Here is a 22,180-nt window from a genome sequence, read left to right on the forward strand (position 1 = left end):
ATTTTTTTGCCAAACTATTAATATAGATTACAAATTAGACAAATTCTTATTTGAAATTTTAATATACAATATGATGGTCTAATAACATAACACGAATACTTAATTGAACTGACATTATTGTGTGGCATACTATGAAGAGTTTAAGCTTTTTTTTCCAACATCGTCATATCCCATTTGAGAACAGATCTCTCTCTCTCTCTCTCTCTCTCTCTCTCTCTCTCTCTCTCTCTCTCTCTCTCTTGTTTTACCAACCAAATCATTAAAGTCAGCCGTTATAGTTTTGCATCACAGCCGTCACTGTATGTGAACCAGTCCCAAACAGTCCAATTTTCCTGTTATCAAATCTTATGTTTCCTCTAATTTCGACTTATTTTTGTGACATGTGGCACATAACTTAACAATAATTTAACTCTGTTAACTCTCTTCAAGCTTAAACTCTTTCTTAAAAAAATAATTAAAATATATTAAAATACATGTTTGACAAAAAAAATTGAAGTGAAGAAATAAAATCCCCGCACACGACCGCCATCCAACCATCGGCGGCAACCCCCTATCCTCCACAACCCAACCCCAGCATCAACCTTTCCACCTCCGACCACCACGAAATGAACCCAGAAGAGGCCCACGACCGAACCCTCATGCTCTTCGCCTCTCGCTCCGTCAATCTCAGCGACCACTGTCCTCACTACCCTTCTTCCTCCTCCTTCTTCACCCCAAACGACATCGTCAATCTCCCCGTCTGATGAGGGACAGACATGTCAGCATCACTTGATGGGATTGGGAATTTGGGTTCATTTTGTTCTCTCTAGGTTTCTTCTCTTTCTTTGTTTATTCTTTGAAATTTTGGGTTTTGGATTTCCATTCAATGTGTCATCTTTTCAAGTCGTGAAAGTCGAAATTCAATCAGAAAAATTAGGTTGGATTTGTTATCTATGTAAGATTAAATGTTTTTTTTATTGGTGAATCGTTGGTTACCTGGATGCGATGTGAATCGGGAAAATTGGGATTGGGTTGTGGAGGATAAGGGGTTGATGCCGCTGGGTTTGGGTGGTGGTCACGTGCTGGGTGGCTGTTGAAATTCAATGGGTCAGTGCTGGGAATTTATTTTTTTACTTCAACATTATCAGTCAAATATGTATTTTAATTATTTTTTCAAAAAAATGCTGAAGCTTGAAGAGAGTTAATAGAGTTAAATTATTATTAAGTTGTGTGTCAGGAGGATACAAGAGGGCATAGGAAATTTGGTAACAGGAAAATTGAACTCGTCCCACTCTGGCTACATTTCTTATTAATTTCCTCCTACCCACCAACTTAGACAGAAACCTTTTTTTTTTGGATCCTTGTGGAAGATGTCCATTTCTAGGAAATATAGTATCAATTTTCTCACGATCCAAATCCACCATTTTTTAGGTTGTTAATTATTCAAGATGCAGAAATTATTTAACTCTTTGATTATTATTGTGAAGTTTTCAGTATTTAGTTAGATGACTAAATTTCGTTAAATTTGGCTAATATTTTTGCAAAGGTGACAATGTAAATATGCCCTAATGAGTAGTTAGCACTTGTGTGCTCCTATATATTAGCCACTCCTCAGTAGTGAAGCTAGAATTTCATGTGTCTGTGAGCCTTTTACAAAATATAAATAAGAAAACTTAGAACTTACAAGACTACAAGAAAAACTGCCTTTAGTGACGGTTAAAAAGTATCAAATATCTATTTACTTGACAGCTAAAAAAGCGTCAAGAATGCCATTAGCCGTCAAGAAACTAAAATTTAAAATTTTAAAATTTTAAAATTCTAAAATTTAAAAAAATTTTAAAAAATACAGCTCCTCCAGAACAGAAGCTGTAAAGAATGACTTTAACATTAAAAGAAATACATATAAAACAGATAAGAAATCGTAAATCCATTAGAATAATACAATTATATACAATAATTTAAAATAACACAACTATATACTTAAATAGTATTGAAATTGAATGCATTTAAAATAAACGAAAAGCTTTACTTTCCCCATAACATCTCTAAGTGAAAAGCTCATTACAAGTCCAAGTCTTGCTTTGGTTGGAGCCTCCCTAGTTATACCAATCTGTCAAAACATTAACATATATATGGATCAGTGAGTTATCAAAACCTACAGCAATTGATAACTAGCAAGTGATCAGATCATCTCCTACAATGGAATAGGTTGGATGAGAATCGCATATGTGCTTCGTCTTGTATTTTTCAAAAGTGTCTAAAGATGCATGCTTGTGCTATCTACAAACTTACGTAAATTTGATGGACAATTCTTGCGAAATGGGAAAAAAAATTCCTACTCAGCCGAAAGTACAATTATGAATACTTCCCAAAATTTATAAGTCATAAGCACCATCCAGAAGGAATATATAAATAGATAAAATATATTCTTCTGACATGCAAACAGAAAATTAGAAATTATCAAGTACAAGATTTCTCAAGCAAAGTCATTAACATGAATATTCAAGAACCGTGATAGGAGTAATATTGGTATAAAACCCAGTTTCCTTTACATAGAGTGCATCACAGATAAATTCTAGCAATATATACACTGCACAAAATAGTGACTTCTTCTATTAAACTAAAATCCTAGTTATCATTTTTACCTCCCAATGGGATTTGAAGCTAGGATGAGTGCTTCACTAATTTGTTGATCCTATAAATCATCCAATACTTGCTTGGACAAGGTCAGCCAAAGAGTGTAAAGACTCAAAAACGATCATATACTTTTCTTTTTTAAGTAGGACATGCATTCTTTCAAGGGCCATATGAAAACTTAGTCAAATCTTCTTTCCTTTTTGAATTTCTTGTACGAAATTATAGGATTCATAGAAATAGTCAAAATTAATGGCAAACAAGCAACCTAAAACAGAGCCCAAAATGTCCAATCAGAAAAACGATCCAAATACACAAGACCAATGAAACCCGTTTGAGTTCTTACACTTCAGTTTGTTGGTGACCAAAAACAATTAGATATTGCCAAAGTTAAAAGAGATTATTCTATTTCTTCATCTCATATGAATCTTCAAGAGTTTCTCGTATTAAAGCATATAAAGAACTTCAAAGAACTAAAATATTTAACCAATACCTGAGTGATACACAAACCAACATCTACATGAATGTCAGCACCTTCTCTACGAAAACTGGTATCCCTAACCTGCAAACAAATTTAAAGTGTACATATATTAGACAAAAGCATTATACATTCTAAGGTATCAATAATGAGAAAGAAAAAAAAAAATGCAAGGACATCATCAGGATGAAGGACTCATGCAGCACCAAATTGATTTCCATCAGGATTAGCCCCGCTAATTACAAAAGCAAGCAGATAAAGTCGTAGTACCAACATTTGTAATCTGACCCAGGTTGTAAATGATGATTCATGATAATTTTAATAAAATGAGCAAATTTATTACCATTATCAAAGTCAAAAGCTTTGGATTTAAAATTTACACTATCCCACCACAACAACTGCCAAGACCAAAAGGAAAGTAAAGAAATTAACTTATTAAATTGTATATGGCAATCCAAAATCCAAAGCACCAGAACAAGCGTGAAAGGGATGAAAACAAAGTTTACCTACTTTTTGGTTTATTGAAGTTTTAAGATTGACAATAAGGTCACACTTGTTCTGCTGACTCACACTTCATCATCCTTGTTATCTAAAACCTGTGAAAAAACTAGCACTACTACGTTTTACTGTTTGCGCGACAGAAGTTTGTGCGACAGAAGTTTGCGCGACGAATACAAATTCGTTGCGCAAAACTCAATAGAGCGACGACAAGAGATACTCGTCGCGCCTAAGAGTCCGAAGTTGAGCGACCAAAGTTTTCGAAGCGCAAAACATATTAGCGCGACAGAAATACAGATTCGTTGCGCAAAGAAAAAAAAAAAACCCCCAGTACTCTTTTGGCGCCAAATACTTTCGCGGCGAGGCCACTCGTCGCGTAAGAAAACATAGCGCGACGATGAAACACTTCGTCGCTTAAGAGCATGGTGATTTGGCTGCGAAAACTCTTGCGACGACAGTTTTCGTCGCAAAAGAGAACTTAGCGCGACAAACAATGTTATCGTCGCGTAAGAAAACGAAAGATTTTTTTAATTTGGCGCCAAAAATAATTAGGGGCGATATTTCAGTTTGCGCGACGAAACTGGGTTCGTCGCGTAAAGGAGATGTCGGTACAATCTTGCGCGACGAAACATATTTGTTACGCGACGGAATTTTGTTTTTGGGCGACGAGGACAAGAATTTGCCCGACAAAAGCTTGGGCGACGGAAATATATTCCGTCGCGCAAAAGTTTTTTTGTCGACAAGTTTTCACGCGACGAAAAAACTCGATTTGTGCGACGGAAAAAAGGTTTTGGGCGACGGTATCTTGCGCGACGAATTTCTTTTATTCGTCGCGCAAAGTTTTTACAGTATATCAGAACTCCACCTTTGCAGAGGCAGAATGGAAAAAAATTTCCTTTCTGCCTCTCTCCTCTCTCTCAATTTCTCTCCCGCTGTCTCTGCTGGAAATTCATTACGTTCACCGGGTAAATATTTATTGTCGTTTCTTTTTAAGTATTAATGTAAATTCGTACTGACGCTATGAATTTTCTTCTCGTTAGGGATATTTGTAATTAGCGATTGGTGGAGAACGATTGAGAAGGTATTTTATTCGTTTTATATATTAAAAATGTTAAAGTTAGTTTGTTATGTGTACGCATTTTTTTCTGAAGTTATATTTATATTAAGTTGTTAAATTGTGTGTAATGTAGCACAATGTGTTGTGATGTACGAAGTTAATTGAAATTAACTTCGTACTTTTATTTGTATGTTTAGTAACATTTAGTTTCCCGTTCGAGATTAGTTGGATTTCGTGCATGGATGCGTAAAGCATGACTGCGGTCCAATTAATTCTTGAATTGTCCCACTATTTGGACAGTTTGGTAATGCATAGTGTTGTCACGTAATCCACGGCTACAGGATTAGGTTTCGATTGTGGAGATTTCGGTGTCATCTCGGTACGTTCTTCGGGTGGTACGTAGGTATTAATACCTATGCCCACCTCAAGAACTGTATCGAGATGCTGCCGAAATTCATCCATGTCGAAATCTAATCTCATGTAGCCGTAGGTTACGTGATAGAACTATGCATTCCCGAATGGGATAGGGCCCTTACCGGAGGCATAAGGTGACATTATAACTTCGTATGAAGTTGTTGTGATTGTTATGTTGTGATTATGGTTTCAGGAATTATGAGCAGAAGGTGGATACAGAACCCGAATAGATGCTCAGACGAATACTTGGATGGAATCGAGGATTTTATTGAGTTTGCACGTAGACAGAACCCGGGTGCAACTAGAATCCGATGTCCTTGTAGGAAGTGTAATAACACGTTGTGGGAGACAATTGAAAATGTTGGATTTCATTTAGTAAGGAATGGAATGATTGAGACATATAGCATTTGGAACCTTCATGGGGAACAATTAGACCATGCTTCGTCTTCAAATGCCACAAGAATGGACAGTGTTGAACCTATTGTGGATCATAATGATCAAGTCATGGATATTATAGAGGATGTTTTTCCATTTGCATCGACCAACATCAATAACGAAAGGGAAGATGACGTGCCAACACCAATAGACAGCGCGGAGTTTGAACAATATGAAAAACTGTTAAAAAATGCAAACCAAGAGTTATACCCGGGGTGCGAGAGCTTTTCCGTTCTCACGGCCATTGTAGAGCTAATGCACGGAAAAATAAAGTATCGTATGTCGAACCTGTGTTTCGATTACTTTTTGGGGGTTTTCAAGAGAATGCTTCCGACGGACAATTGTTTGCCGAAAGATCATAAACACGCGCAGAAGGTGTTGAATGGTCTTGGATTGGGTTATGAAAAAATTCATGCTTGCAAAAATAATTGCATGTTATTCTACAAGGAGCATGAAACGTTGGATACATGCCTTATATGCAATGAGTCGAGGTTCAAAATGACATCTCAGAATAGAACGACTAAGATCCCACAAAAAGTGATGCGTTATCTGCCCTTGAAACCTAGGTTGCAGCGATTGTATATGTCGACGCATACTGCAACAGACATGAGATGGCATAAGGAAAAACGGGTAGACGATGATGTAATGCGGCATCCTGCAGATGGGGAGGCATGGAAAGAGTTCGATCGAACGTTCCCCGAGTTTGCTGCTGATCCCCGAAATGTGAGATTGGGACTTGCCACTGACGGATTCAATCCGTATGGGGTTCTAAACCAACACCACAGCACTTGGCCGATTTTCGTATTCCCATATAATTTGCCGCCTTGGAAATGCATGAAAAAAGAATACATGATGATGACTGTTTTGATAACTGAGGATCCTGGGAGGTCAATCGATGTTTACTTAAGGCCGCTGGTTGATGAGCTGAAGGATTTATGGACAAACGGTGTTCGCACGTACGATAAATCAACTGGGAAGATGTTCACTTTGCGGGCAGCAGTTATGTGGACTGTGAATGATTTCCCAGCATATGCAATGGTTTCTGGGTGGAGCACAAAGGGTTATATGGCATGTCCTGTATGCAAGGAAGATGTAACTTCTGGTTGGCACGCAGGAAAAGTTTGTTACCTTGGTCATCGGAGATGGTTGCCATGGGACCACGAGTGGCAAGAAAAAGATAAAGAGTTTGACGGGAACACAGAGCGTCGCCTCAGACCAAGAGAATGGTCCGGTGATGAGATCGTGGAACAACTTAACCGTTTGGATTTTGCTCCGTTCGGAAAAACAGTTAACCGGACCAGACCTTCTACACATATGAACTGGACTCACAAGCCTATGTTTTTTGAGCTCCCATATTGGTCGAAACTCAAATTGAGGCACAATCTAGATGTGATGCATGTTGAGAAAAATGTATTTGACACATTGGTGGGCACGATTCTAGATATCGAGGGCAAGACAAAGGACACAATCAAAGCCCGTCTTGATTTGGAAAGAATGGGCATACGAAGGGGATTATGGATGAACAGGGACAGTGATAAAGCTAGAAGGGATCTTGCATTCTTTTCTATGAAACCGAATGACAAAAAAGAGTTTCTAAAGTTTGTATCGTCTGTAAAGTTTCCTGATGGGTATGCTTCTAATATCGCACGTTGCGTGAATGTTGACGGGGGTAAATTTACTGGACTTAAGAGCCATGACTGCCATGTGTTTATGCAACGCCTACTTCCTGTGGGTATTCGACATCTATTGCCGGAAGATGTTGTGAAGCCAATCATGTTGTTGTCCAGATTTTTTTCCCAACTAACGGCAAAAACATTGCGAAAGACAGACATATTGCAGTTGCGCCATGACATTGTCCAAGTCCTATGCAAGTTTGAGATGATATTTCCTCCAGCTTTCTTCACAAGTATGATGCACGTGATGGTTCACTTGCCAGAAGAGGCATTGCTTGCTGGTCCTGTCAACTATCGCTGGATGTATCCAATAGAAAGGTATATAATCCTTTTCGTTTGTGTATGCATCATTATCACAGGCTTGCTAATTTGTATCATATCTTTTTATTTTGACAGGCTTCTCGGAGAGCTGAAAAAAAGTGTACGCAACAGGGCGAAGCCCGAAGGATCAATTATAGAGGCTTGGGTTCAATATGAGTCGCTTACTTTCTGTGGAATGTATTTAAAAGATGTGGAGACGGCTTTCAATCGTCCTCAGCGTAATAACGACGGAGGTATGAGAAAGGAAAAACTTTCTGTTTTTGCCCAAAGCGCACGGCCCTTTGGAGATCCTGGACGAGGAGAGTCGTTTTCTACAAATGACATGGAAGTAGCACATTGGTTCGTACTGAACAATTGTGATGAGATAATGGCATACTTAGATGAGCATGAAGAGATGATGAAGCGAGAACATCCATCACATTTAGTTGCCCAAAAACAACGTGAATTGTTTCCACAATGGTTTTTGGAATCTGTAAGTTATAAGTATTTTGTATTTGACAAATATAAATTTAGTATTTAATTTTATCAGACTAACATGTGAATGGTTTTCTATTATATTAGGTGAATAAGTTGAAATCATCGAATTCCCCCACTTACAGTGATGAGTTATATAACTTGGCCTTCGGCCCTATTCGCGCTGAATTGTTTTCGGGTTGTTATATTAACGGTGTTAAATTTTTGGGGGCTGCACGAGATGACAAGTTGTGTACGCAAAACAGCGGTGTCCATGTCCCAGGTGGAGGCGAAAGTACGAACATTGATTTCTATGGCAAACTCACAAATGTCGTTCAATTGCTTTACAAAGATCGATACCAAGTGATCATGTTTAAGTGTCGATGGTTTGATAGCAACCCAAATAGGCCGGGAAGTGTTAAAATCGACCATGGCTTACTATCTGTGAACATTAACAGAACTTGGTATGATGACGACCCATACATTTTGGCGAACATGGCAACACAAATTGTGTATCTAGATGACCCTAAAGCCGGGAGCAGTTGGAAAGTTGTTCAGAAGATGGATCATAGGAACGTGTATGCTATACCAGAACTAGACGGGAACACTGACAACGACGTCGACAATGTGGCTGACCAACGTTTAGAATCATCAATGGAAAATGATGCGGATACACTTCGAGATACACATGTTATACAAGAACCGTTTCAAATTCAAGGGGTGTCTTCAATCGAAATACCGATTCAGTCAATTACAATTGACCTCGGGGATCTCCCAAGATTCGATGTTGCAGTGGGCCCGAGCAGCGAAGATGATGTAGTTATAGCAGACGAGGAGGAGGAGGATTGGGAGACCGAAAGTGATGATAGCGACGATAACGAAAGTTATTATAGTTCAGATGATGAATAATTAAATTTTTTGTAATTTTATTATGTTTGTGTACAGACTTTGTGTAATACAAATGTTTGAATATATGTAGTACAAATATCCAAATCTTATATATGTGGACAACTGAAACATTATTCAAATAAATTTAGTTATAAAACATTGGTAAATCAATATATCCAAACCCTTTTAATAACAATTTGTAATTTTTTTTTTTTCACAAAACACATTTACAAAATGAAAATGATACAAAATTTGTTATAAAACATTGATAAATAATTATATCCAAACATTTTTATACAAAGTTTGAAAATTATTGACAATAAACATTTTTCAAATCTGAAAACACATGCGCGACGAAGTAAGCATCGTCGTGCAATTTTTGCGCGACGATGGAACCTCGTCGTGCATAAGTTTGCGCGACCTATATCACAGTAGTCGCGGGCAGTTAAATTATTGCGCGACAAAGTGCCATGCGTCACGCGATGAACGTTTGCGCGACGTAAAACATTTCTTCGTCGCGCAAATATGTATATGATTTTACAATATATATTACATATACACATATATATTTGAAATTGACGATCGAGTTAGTTCATTGTATTCATATAGGGTCATGGAGTGTAGGTGTAAAAATTCATAAAAATCGGAATTAAAATAACCGTTAAATCATGAGTTTTCATTTATAACCGTTCAAAAGTTTTGTCCCGTTACTTGATCTCCGAATGTTTTTTTTTTTTCGATTTTTGGGGTCTAAGATCTCGAAGTACAAATAAACAAGTTTGACGGTTCGATTGCTGAAACTACTTTCGTAGAATGCGTTTGCCATAGCAATCATATATTCACGAACAATGAATCGTTTACTTATACTTTCGTTAAATATAACATAACATTTTGTCGTATCACCCTAGTGTAAACATCTGAAATTGATGATCAAATTCACTAATTGTATTCATATAGGGTAAAGAAAAGTAGGAGTAAAAAATCTTACAAATCAGAGCTAAAATAACCGTTAAATCATGACTTTTCATTTACAACCGTCGAAAAGTTTCGTCCTGTTACTTGATCTCTTAATGTTTGTTTTTTTCGATTTTCGGCATATACGATCTCGAAGTATAAAAAAACAAGTTTACCGGTTGGATCATGAAAACTAGTTTCGGGTTTAGGGTTTCTGTGGTTTAGGGTTTAGGGTTTAGGGTACGAGGTTTGCGCGACGAAAATACGTATTTGGTCGCACAAAGCCCGACCATGACGTTATTGCGCGACGCAAAACATAGTATTCGTCGCGCAATATCACCAGAACTTCCACCTTCCACTCTTCCTCTCTGGACACTTAGTGAAAATATTTTGGGTGTTTTTGCGCGACGCTGGCACCGGTCGTCGCGCAATCCCGGCTACTTTCTCTTTGGACTTTTTTTACGAACAATTGGAATGCGTCATGCCAGATCCCCACAACTGGTTAATTCGTCGCGCCAGATCCCCACAACTGTCACCCCCGCTCTTCCTTCGTCTGAACACTTAGTGAAAATTTGTTTGGTGTTTTTGCGCGACGCTTCACTTATTCGTCGCGCAAGGTCTCAATATCGCCCGCGAAAAACCGAAATCCCAAATTTGGGCGGACTGCCAACATTGCGCGACGATGTAACTGCACAGGCGTCGCGCAATGTTTCAATATCGCCCGCAAAACACTAAATTCCAATTTTGAACATTGCGCGACGAAATGCTTCTTCTTGCGTCGCGCAAGATTTCAATATCGTGGAGGCAAAACCCTAAATCCCAAATTTGGGCGCTGCTAACTTTGCGTGACGACGATTTTTCGTCACGCAAGACAATTCGCGCAATGTTTCAATATCGCCCGCAAAACACTAAATTCCAATTTTGAACATTGCGCGACGAAATGCTTCTTCTTGCGTCGCGCAAGATTTCAATATCGTGGAGGCTAAACCCTAAATCCCAAATTTGGGCGCTGCTCACTTTGCGCGACGACGATTTTTCGTCGCGCAAGACAATTCAAAAAATTCTTGCGCGACGTACGTCTCTTGGTCCGTCGCGCAAGATATAAATATCGAATAAAATTTCAGAAACCACGCGACGGTCTCCTTCTTCCCCAGTTTTCAGAAATTCCTGTGCCGCCGTCTCTCTCCCCGCCGCCGCCGCTGCCCCTATCCCGGTGGATTTGGACTGTGCCCGCGACGTTGGTGGTATCCCGGAGCTCCCCCGCCCTCACGTCAAGCCAGCCGCCGCGATCGTTGGTTTTGCACCGAATCGGCTCCGCCGTGCGTCTCCTTCCTCCGGCGACCAATTCCGACGGCTGAGGTATGGTTTCTGTCCTATTTTTCATGCCTTAGCTGATGGTTGTGTAGGATTTGTTGGATTGTTGCTCTAGGCCGCTTAAATCCAAACCCTAAGATTCGGCCGGAAATTGAATTTCAATTCCGGCCATTTTTCGGGCTATGTCCGAGAACAAAAGTGGCCCCAAATGATGTTTTCAACCTAGGGTAGGAACCTTGGCCCTTAGTTTTACGAATTTTTCGGCGATTGGTATCGCTTTGGTGCGGCGCGTGGGGGTACTGTAGCAGCCTGAATTAGGTCCCAGTGCAATCCTTTTGTTGTCACGAGCGCATAGGTGTTTTCGGATTGGAATTTGGTTGCCGTTTGCGTCTCGAACGGATTTTGCCTATTGTGCGATTTCCGGGATTGTTATGTTCGGACCGTTGGATCGAACTCAAACTCACGTATGCTGTAGGTTGTATTTGTTAGATCGTATAGGATTCGACGGATCGTGGATCGGAGTCCCGGATACTCCGAACTCGCAAACCCTAGGTCAATAAGGTCCCGGATATTCGTATATTTTATTAATTCGTTTCTGTATTTATGAAATTGTGCAGATGTCAGACCTGATTAGACGTCGTAGGGCGGTGACGACCACGCCAGTTCGGAGCCCCCGACTCAGCAGACATCTGCTGCCACTGCTCCAGCATCTGCTGCCACTGCGCCAGCACTGATGGACCACTTGGCGTTTGGACCTGCGGGGTCCCAGGCGCCTGCCTCATCAGCGTCATCAGTGGCGCAGCCTGTTAGCGCCAGGCGGCGTCATCGGCCCGCCAGCACCACCGACACCACATCCACGGATGCGTCGGGGTCACAGCCAGGTATAGCTTTCCTTTTTATCCAGTTAATTTTAATTTTTATTTCTTCTTGTTGTTTTTTAATTTTTGTGTGTGTGTATTTGATTGTTAAATTTGTTTTTTATTTAACATTCATGTCATCTTTCTTTGCAGCAAAGAAGAACACCCGAGGGCCGTGTCAGCAATTGAAGACGGCGAAGGTCACCCGGGTGACCAACAGTCGTATCAACATCGGATACGACGAGCGACATCGGGCTGCACCGACGGCGGAGTTGCATAGCTCCTTGGCCCCCGACATTGGTCATGTCATTCGGAGCTATTGCCCGATGCAATGGAAGTCTTGGAAGGTGATGCCTGACGAGACCAAGACTGCGGTTCGCGGCCAGTTGTCGGTATGTAGGCCTTTTCATTCTTTTTCTTTCAAACGTAGTTTTTATATTATTTAAATGTATGTAATTAATTTATTGCAGACGAACTACAACTTGGAGGACCTTGACGAAGAGTCGTTGGCGTACGTCAACAGACTCTTCTCTGAGAGGTACAAGCAGTGGAAGAGCGACTTGCACCACCATTTTGAGGCGTTCGATGATCCGCAAGTCGCTCTTCAAGAGGGTTGCCCGAAAGAGCTTGAGGGGCGGGAGGATAGTTGGGCGTGGCTCTGCGCTCATTTTCAGGCGCCCGCTTTTGTGGTAATTTTTTATATTTTATTTTATTTTATTACAAATGTTTTTTTTAATTTTTTATATTTAATTTCAATTTCAACTAATACGTTTTATTTTTTGTATAATAGAATAAAGCCAAAGTCAATAAGGGCAATAGGAAGAAGAAGACTCTTCTCCATCATTCGGGTTCCAGGCCCTTCTCCTATCGGATGGATGCACGGCGTCAGGTAATAATAGAATAATTTTTATTTAATTTTTTACTTTTTCATTATTCTTCATTTATTTTGTCGTTCTAATATTTGTCTTCTTTTGTTAAATTTAGGGGGGGTCCAAATTCCCAGAGATCGATGTCTTTGGCGACGTTTATGTTCGGCCTGGGAATGAGTTGGCCGAGTCCCTTCATGTAAGTATTATTTAATTTTAGTTTTTATGTTACGGTTCAACTTTAAAGTTCATTATATGAGTGTTTGAATTTATATTTTATGTTATGCTAAATAGACGACGATGGTGGAGAGGAGCCAGTTGGTTCTTCAGGAGTCCGCCTCCCAACTTCCTCCCGATACTCCGATCGAGTCTGTGGATCCTCCACAGGATGCTGGGTTTCAGATCTTGACGGAGACATTGGATCAGACTCTAGGGAGGAGACCGGGGACATATTGTCGAGGGATGGGGAATGCCAGGCGGAGGGAACCCAGACCCCGTTCATCAACGCAGTCAAACAGTCAAGTCACTGCTTTGACAGCAGAGGTGGCCACTCTTCGGACCCAGATGTCGGTCATTTTGCAGTCCCTCGCACAGTCCGGCATTCCAGTCCCAAATTTTGATGTGCCGACCTCCGAGCCCGTCCATCCCGAGCATCCCCACCAGATGCCGGCCCGTGTAGATCCCCAGACCTCTGAACCGGATGTGCCAGACGATAATGTAGATTTTGGAACATTATTCGATTAGTTTATTTATTTTTGTAATTATTTTTTAAATCTTCCTCTTGTAGCATACTTTTATTTTACATAATAAATTTTTTTATGATTAAAATTTCATTTTATTACCCAAAAAAAAAAAAACCAAATTTATTTTTTTTATAAAATAAAACAAAAGTAATATTATAATTATATATTAATTTTGCGCGACGAACTTCTTGTCGTCGCGCAAATTCATATATCCGAAACAATAATATTTCATTTTTTAAAAATAAATATAATTATTTTTGCGCGACGAAAGATTTCGTCGCTAAAAAGGTTTTGCGCGACAACAGATTGCCGTCGCCCAAAATTTTTGGGCACGAATTGCGCGACGCAGTTTCTCGTCGAGCAAACTTTTACGCGCCAACTTCCTGTCGTCGCGCAATATGTGTACGAATTGCGCGACGATGAACTCTTGGTGCCGCAAATATCTACGCGACGTCTTGCGCGACGAAAACTATTCACCGTGCATTGTTGTGGCGACGAACAAGCTTTCGTCGCGCGTAATTTTGCGCGACGAACAATTTTGTCGTCTCTGAATCTTTCCTGTAACGAAGGGCACAAATATGCGCGACGCATGGAATGAATCTGTCGCGCAAAGTCATTCTTCACGACCTTTGCGCGACAGATTGCCCGCGACGATTTTCTTGTCTCGCTTGTGTTTGTGCGACTACATTTCGGTTTGTGCGACGAAATTATCTTCGTCGCGCAAATACTAAAATGTAGTGGTGTAGAGTACTGAGTTATCAGAATAAAAAATAAAAAGTAATAAAATTCTAACTAAATCTAAATGGAATTTCCTTGGAAGGAGGCTTTATCAGCATCTAGTGTGAGAGATACAAAGGCAAACCAAACCAGAAACTGTCCCATATTCAATGTCTCAAAAATGAAAATCATATATATGGTTCATAGAAATAACTGAAATTAATGGCAAAATAAGAATCCATAATAGCACCCACAATATCCAATCAGGAAAACAACTTGAGATATATAAAAGAATGAAACCCATATGAGATTCATACGTTGAGAGTCAAAATTCTGAAGACAACGACCATAAATATAATAAATAGATGAAGTGTAGGATTATCGAACATTATAATAACAGAAAATATGAAGAAACTAAAAAAGTCATTTGTGTTATAAAAGTCTTTATGTGGAGCCCACTAACTATTCATTACTGTTCATTCACTATTCATTACTGTTCATTTGGCGGCTTTGATAGAGTTTGTCTGTCACGGGTGAATAGTGATGAATAGTGATGAATAGTGATGAATAGTGATTTTCTCAGCCTATAAATAAGAAGAGAAACGGAAAGAAAGAGAGAAGAAGAAAAAGAAAGAAAAGAGAGAAGAGAAAGCAAAGAGAAATTTTCCTAGAGAGAAAATTCAGTGAGCCACATATGTTGTAAACACTAAAGTTGTAGCCACAGATTTTTATAGTGAAAGGTTACCGCTGCTGCTCTCCGAGGACGTAGGCATAGCCGAACCTCGTTAAAAGCTGTGTCTTATCTATTTTACGTACAGCTCAATATCCGCACATATCTCAGGTTATTTTATAACAATTTGGCCAAAGTAGAGATGTACCTGGTGACTGGATCAATGATTGGATCATTTTCATTACATTAACAACAAAAAACAATAATAATAATAAAATTTCTATAGCGCTTGCTTGCAACAACAAATCTGATGCAAATAATCAATTTTTTTTTTATAGTGCTTGCTTTAAACATTCAAAATAATCAAATTGGTACGATCCCATTCCAACATCAGTTTTTCAGTCCCAACTTACAGAGTTCAAGTGTTACAAATATCCAGAATCTGGACAAGACGTTTATGTCAAGCTAATCAAAATAGTGGAAACAATACGCAATTACTCAACGTTAACTTTCCTCTTGAACCTAAAATCTTAAAACTTAAAATTATTCCTTTTAGCTTTCACCAACCCATGACATTTTTAAGTGCTCAATTTGAAGTGAGCATTCATAACGCAGTGAAAGCTACTCAAATACAACCCAATAAACATAATTATAAAAAATTAAAAAAAAATTAAAAAGGAAGAAGAATGGCGAATTGGGCTTACCAAATTATCATCCAAAGTGCCAACAAGAATGTATTTGCCATTTTGTGCTAACTGAACGAAAGAAATTGGGGGTTCTCATCATCAATCACTTGTTGTCTTGTCGTCTGTGATAATATAAGTGTGAGAAAGTAAGGTGAATTTGGGTTTTTCGTAAATTGGCGATGGGAGTTTTAGGGTTTAGTTCTGGAGTTGAGATAAGGAAAAGGAGGTGACAATGAGAGTTAGGGCGAGCAAAGTGGCAATTTGTGGATGGAGGAAATAAGAGTTTGGCAAAGCAAATGGGCGATTTGTGGATGCAGACAGTAAGATTTGAGGAGAGCAAAGGGGCGCGATTGTGGCTGAGATTTTGGGTATTTAGGTTTGGTTTTGAAATGAAGTCTGGAAAGGAGATTGAGAGACCAGATAAATACAGAGATGAGACAAAGGGAGAGCTATGTAGAAGAGAGAGAGCGTGTGCTACGGAAAATAGAGAGAACAAAGAGAAGAGAGAGTTGTGGATGGAGGCAGTGAGGCGAGCGCGAGGGTGAAATCTAAAACTGAATCTTGGATCTGATACCGGAGGAATTTTCGAACGACTGTATCAATGGCTCTTCTGTTTTCTTTCGTATATAACTATCCTCCTTGTCGTGGTAGACGGAGAACTCGTTTTCCCGAGCTTGGGGAGCCCATTCCATTCCTTCACCATCTCCACCTCTACCACCACCTCCACCTGTTGGTGAGGAAGCTGGAGAGAATGAGCTAGACTTGCGTCATGTACTCAACCAGTTCACCCAAACCGTTACCACAACTCTACAAGGGAGACGTAATATTGAAGCTACAGATATCAAGAAAGTCAGAGAACTTGAGGCACATGATTTCTTCGACAGTGCAAACCCTGTTGAAGCAGATAATTAGCTCACTAATATTGAGAGAGTATTTGAAGTTATGCATTGTCCTGATGGGACCGAGTGTGATTGGCGGCTTTTGTCTTGAAGGGGAATGCATATCACTGGTGGAAGACTTTCCATAGGGGGTATGCTGATCCTACTACTGTCAGTTGGGCAGAGTTTCAGCGTGTCTTCTACGAACAGTTCTATCTGCGCTAGTACCGGAATGTGAAGAATTCTGAATTCCTTCATCTAAACAGGGGTCTATGTCTGTGCTAGAATATGAGCACAAGTTCAATGAATTGTCCCGGTTTGCTCCTGAGCTGATTCCCACTGAAGAAGAGAAGTGCAGAGGCTTTCAGGAGGGTTTATGGCTGGATATTCAGGCAGTGGTCACCGCCACCACTTATCCTACTATGACGGCACTGGCTCAGTAGATCGGGTGGCGAAGAAGCTTAGCGTGGATTTAGCTAGGCGTCTCAAGGATGCATATGGCTTTGCAGGATCGAGTTAAGGTCCATCAAAGAGGGGTGGATCCAACTCCAATTCAGCAAGTAGTGGATGGTCTAGAGGACCTAGGTCCAGTTCTGGTAATGGGAGACATGGGCCTAGGCCAGTTTGGAGTTAGCATTCTAGGTAGCAATCGATGGCTAGTACGGCTAGGGATCCTTCTCGATAGACGAGCTCCACCTGTCATAACTGTGGATAGGTAGGACATTTTAGGAGGGATTGCCCACAACTTGGGCAGAGTAGTGGTCCCAGTCAGAGGGACAGTGCGGGTTGTTTTTACTGTGATTAGGTGGGGCACTTTAAAAATGAGCGCCCTCTTCTCTTTCTTGGTGGTACGGTAAGGCAGAAGACTAGGAGCCAGCAGGGGTAGGGTAGTCGAGGTCAGAGCCAGAGCTAGAGTGGTGCTTCATCATCAACTGCAAGCTCTTCTTCCAGTAGTGGAGTGTAGTCTACTTTCCGGGGCAGGGGTGGTAGACACCAGAGGGGTCAGTTTGGGCGTTGTACTACTCATGCCCGTGTATTCTCTATGACCCAATAAGAGGCACATGCCACCCATGACGTCATCATTGGTATGATTCCTGTTTTTGGGTATTTTGCACGCTTTTTGATAGATCCTGGGGCCACACACTCATTCATTGCACATAGATTCGTACCCTATGCAAGTGTCAAACCTACACCCATCGCTGGAAGATTTAGCATTTCCTTGCCTACGGAGGATGTTCTTTTTGCAGACATGGTATTCAAGGATAGTTTTGTTCAAGTGGGTGATGCAGTGTTGGAAGCCGATCTGATTCCCTTGTATTTGGTAGACCTCGATGTCATCTTGGGAATGGATTGATTGGAGAAGCATCATGCGTCTGTAGATTGTTTCTGAAAGGAGGTTGTATTTCGAAGTCCGGGGTAACCCGAAGTCACTTTTCGTGGGGAGCGTAGAATTCTCCCATCACGTCTCATCTTAGCCATAACGGCAAGAAGATTACTCAAGAAGGGATGTGTGGGATACTTAGCCCTTATTATCGATACTCGTGAGGTTACCCTAAATCTGGAGGATTTTCCTGTTGTCTGAGAATTCCCAGATGTCTTCCCGGATGATCTCCTTGGATTACCTCCCCAGAGAGAAATTGAGTTCACCATTGAACTTCTTCCGGGCATGAATCCAATCTATCAAGCACCTTATAGGATGGCACCAGCTGAATTGAGGGAGTTGAACACTCAATTACAAGAACTTATTGATCTTTGATTAATTCGACCTAGTGCTTCCCCTTGGGGTGCACCAGTGTTATTTGCAAAGAAGGATGGCACTATGAGGTTGTGTATCGATTACAAACAATTGAATAAGGTGACAGTGCGTAACCGATATCCCTTGCCTTGAATTAATGACTTGTTTGATCAATTGAGGAGTGCCAAGTACTTTTACAAGATTGATCTAAGATCGGGATACCACCAACTGAAAGTTAGAGAAGAAGACATTCCTAAGGCAGTATTCAGGACTCATTATGGCCATTACAAGTTCTTAGTGATGCCTTTCGGGTTGACGAATGCCCCATCAGCGTTTATGGATCTCATGAACAGAGTGTTCCGACCTTACTTGGATCGCTTTGTGATTGTGTTCATAGACGACATCCTTGTAAAGTCACGGAGATTTGAGGGTCATAAGAAGCATTTAAGGTTGGTATTAAAGACTTGGAGGAGGAAGCAGCTTTATGCCAAGTTTAGTAAGTGTCAGTTCTAGTTAGATAGGGTGGATTTCCTTAGACATGTGATTTTGGCGGAAGGAATCTATGTTGACCCTCGGAAGGTGGAAGTAGTAGTGAATTGGGTACAACCCACTAGTGTTACAGAATTACCGAGTTTTCTGGGGTTGGCAGGTTACTATCGTCGTTTTATGAAAGGGTTCTCTACGATAGTTATACCTCTTACTCAGTTAACGAGGAAGGGAGTTAAGTTTGTATGGATCGAGGAATGCGAACAGAGTTTTCAGAAGCTAAAGAGGCGATTAATCACCGCATCAGTTTTGGCTCTCCCGTATAACACGAGAAATTTTGTGATCTACAGTGATGCGTCATTACAAGTCTTGGGATGTGTATTGACGCAACATGATCGGATGATTGCTTATGCCTCGAGGCAACTCAAGAAGCACGAGCAAAATTACCCTACCCATGACTTGGGGCTTACTACAGTGGTGTCCGCCCTCAAAATTTGGTGACACTACTTGTATAGTGAGACATGTCAGATCTTCATTGATTACAAGAGCCTCAAGTACTTATTCACTCATAAGGAGTTGAACAAGAGACAAAGGCGTTGGCTAAAATTGATTAAAGACTATGATTGTATGATTGAGTATCATCCTGACCGAGCTAATGTTGTGGCGAACGCCTTCAGTAGGAAGTCTAGTAGAAGCCTAGCTCATCTCAGAATGGCCTATCTTCCATTATTGGTGCACTACAAGAAAAACTGTCTTCAGTGATGGTTAAAAAGTGTCAAGTATCCATTTACTTGACAGCTAAAAATGCGTCAAGAATGCTAACCCACATACTTGACTCTTTTTGTCTATCAAGCAAACATTTTCCCGACAGATAAAAATTGTCACGTGATTGCAAAAACCGTCAACTTATGGTCATCCTTGAAGCTTTGTAACTATCAACTTATGTATTTCTTTACATTGGGAAGCTCTTTGTTGACGGATTTTAGCCGTCAAGAAACAAGAAAACAAAAATACAGCTCCTCAACAAGAAGGGCTGTAAAGAATGACTTTATCATTAAAAGAAATACATATAAAAAACATATAAGAAATTGTAAATCCACTAGAATAATACAATTATATACAATAATTTAAAATAACACAACCATATACTTACATAGTATTGAAATTACAACATGAATACATTTAAAATAAACGTACTAAAATGAAATAAGCTCTCTAACTTGTCACTTAGAAGCTTTACTTTCCCCATAACATCTCTATGTGAAAGCTCATGACAAGTCCAAGTCTTGCTTTGGTTGGAGCCTCCCTAGTTATACCAATCTGTCAAAACATTAACATATATATGGATCAATGAGTTATCAAAACCTACAGCAATTGATAGTCAGATCATCTCCTACAATGGAATTGGTTGGATGAGAATCGCATGTGCTTCTTCTTGTATCTTTCAAAAGTGTCTAAAGGTGCATACTTGTGCTATCTACAAACTTATATAAATTTGATGGACAATTCTTGCAAAATGGGGAAAAAATTCCTACTCAGCCAAAAGTACAATTATGAGTACTTCCCAAAACTTATAAGTCATAAGCACCATCCAGAAGGAAGAATATATAAATAGATAAAATATCTTCTTCTAACATGTAAACAGAAAATTAGAAATTATAAAGTACAAGATTTCTCAAGCAAAGTCATTAACATGAATATTCAAGAACCGTGATAGGAGTAATATTGGTATAAAACCCACTTTCCTTTACATAGAGTGCATCAGAGATAAATTCTAGCAATATATACACTGCACAAAATAGTGACTTCTTCTATTAAACTAAAATCCTAGTTATCATTTTTACCTCCCAATGGGATTTGAAGCTAGGATGAGTGCTTCACTAATTTGTTGATCCTATAAATCATCCAATACTTGCTTGGACAAGGTCAGCCAAAGAGTGTAAAGACTCAAAAACGATCATATACTTTTCTTTTTTAAGTAGGACATGCATTCTTTCAAGGGCCATATGAAAACTTAGTCAAATCTTCTTTCCTTTTTGAATTTCTTGTACGAAATTATAGGGTTCATAGAAATAGCCAAAATTAATGGCAAACAAGCAACCTAAAACAGAGCCCAAAATATCCAATCAGAAAAACGATCCAAATACACAAGACTAATGAAACCCATTTGAGTTCTTACACTTCAGTTTGTTGGTGACCTAAAAACAATTAGATATTGCCAAAGTTAAAAGAGATTATTCTATTTTTCCATCTCATATGAATCTTCAAGAGTTTCTCGTATTAAAGCATATAAAGAACTTCAAAGAACTAAAATATTTAACCAATACCTGAGTGATACACAAACCAACATCTACATGAATGTCAGCACCTTCTCTATGAAAACTGGTATCCCTAACCTGCAAACAAATTTAAAGTGTACATATATTAGACAAAAGCATTATACATTCTAAGGTATCAATAATGAGAAAGAAAAAAAAAAATGCAAGGACATCATCAGGATGAAGGACTCATGCAGCACCAAATTGATTAACATCAGGATTAGCCCCGCTAATTACAAAAGCAAGCAGATATAGTAGTACCAACATTTGTAATCTGACCTATGTTGTAAATGATGATTCATGATTATTTTAATAAAATGAGCAAATTTATTACCATCATAAAAGTCAAAAGCTTTGGATTTAAAATTTACACTATCCCACCACAACAACTGCCAAGACCAAAAGGAAAGTAAAGAAATTAACTTATTAAATTGTACATGGCAATCCAAAATCCAAAGCACCAGAACAAGCGTGAAAGGGATGAAAACAAAGTTTACCTACTTTTTGGTTTACTGAAGTTTTAAGATTGACAATAAGGTCACACTTGTTCTGCTGACTCACACTTCATCATCCTTGTTATCTAAAACCTGTGAAAAAACTAGAGTACTGAGTTATCAGAATAAAAAATAAAAAGTAATAAAATTCTAACTAAATATAAATGGAATTTTCCTTGGAAGGAGGCTTTATCAGCATCTAGTGTGAGAGATACAAAGGCAAACCAAACCAGAAACTGTCCTATATTCAAGGTCTCAAAAATGAAAATCATATATATGGTTCATAGAAATAACTGAAATTAATGGCAAAATAAGAATCCATAACAGCACCCACAATATCCAATCAGAAAAACAACTTGAGATATATAAAAGAATGAAACCCATATGAGATTCATACGTTGAGAGTCAAAATTCTGAAGACAACGACCATAAATATAATAAATAGATGAAGTGTAGGATTATCCAACATTAAAATAACAGAAAATATGAAGAAACTAAAATAGTCATTTGGCCAAAGTAGAGATTTACCTGGTGACTGGATCAATGATTGGATCATTTTCATTACATTAACAACAAAAAACAATAATAATAATAAATTTTTTATAGCGCTTGCTTGCCACAACAAATCTGAT

At 39.3% G+C, this 22,180-nt stretch overlaps 2 long non-coding RNA genes across 2 annotated transcripts; both read right to left on the minus strand.

The window, feature by feature from the left end:
* Nucleotides 1-1,817: 1,817 nt before the first annotated feature.
* On the minus strand, nt 1,818-16,217 carry LOC117623516. The gene is made up of 4 exons (XR_004585143.1): nt 15,656-16,217; nt 3,598-3,687; nt 3,107-3,175; nt 1,818-2,089 (listed from the first exon to the last, which is right to left on the minus strand). It is a non-coding gene; the product is annotated as an uncharacterized LOC117623516 (long non-coding RNA).
* Nucleotides 16,218-19,737: 3,520 nt separating this feature from the next.
* Nucleotides 19,738-21,884, minus strand: LOC117623515. The gene is made up of 3 exons (XR_004585142.1): nt 21,556-21,884; nt 21,064-21,132; nt 19,738-20,056 (listed from the first exon to the last, which is right to left on the minus strand). It is a non-coding gene; the product is annotated as an uncharacterized LOC117623515 (long non-coding RNA).
* Between the last annotated feature and the right edge of the window lie 296 nt (nt 21,885-22,180).

Source organism: Prunus dulcis, chromosome 3 (assembly GCF_902201215.1).
Source record: "Prunus dulcis chromosome 3, ALMONDv2, whole genome shotgun sequence".
Taxonomy (NCBI): Eukaryota; Viridiplantae; Streptophyta; class Magnoliopsida; order Rosales; family Rosaceae; genus Prunus; species Prunus dulcis.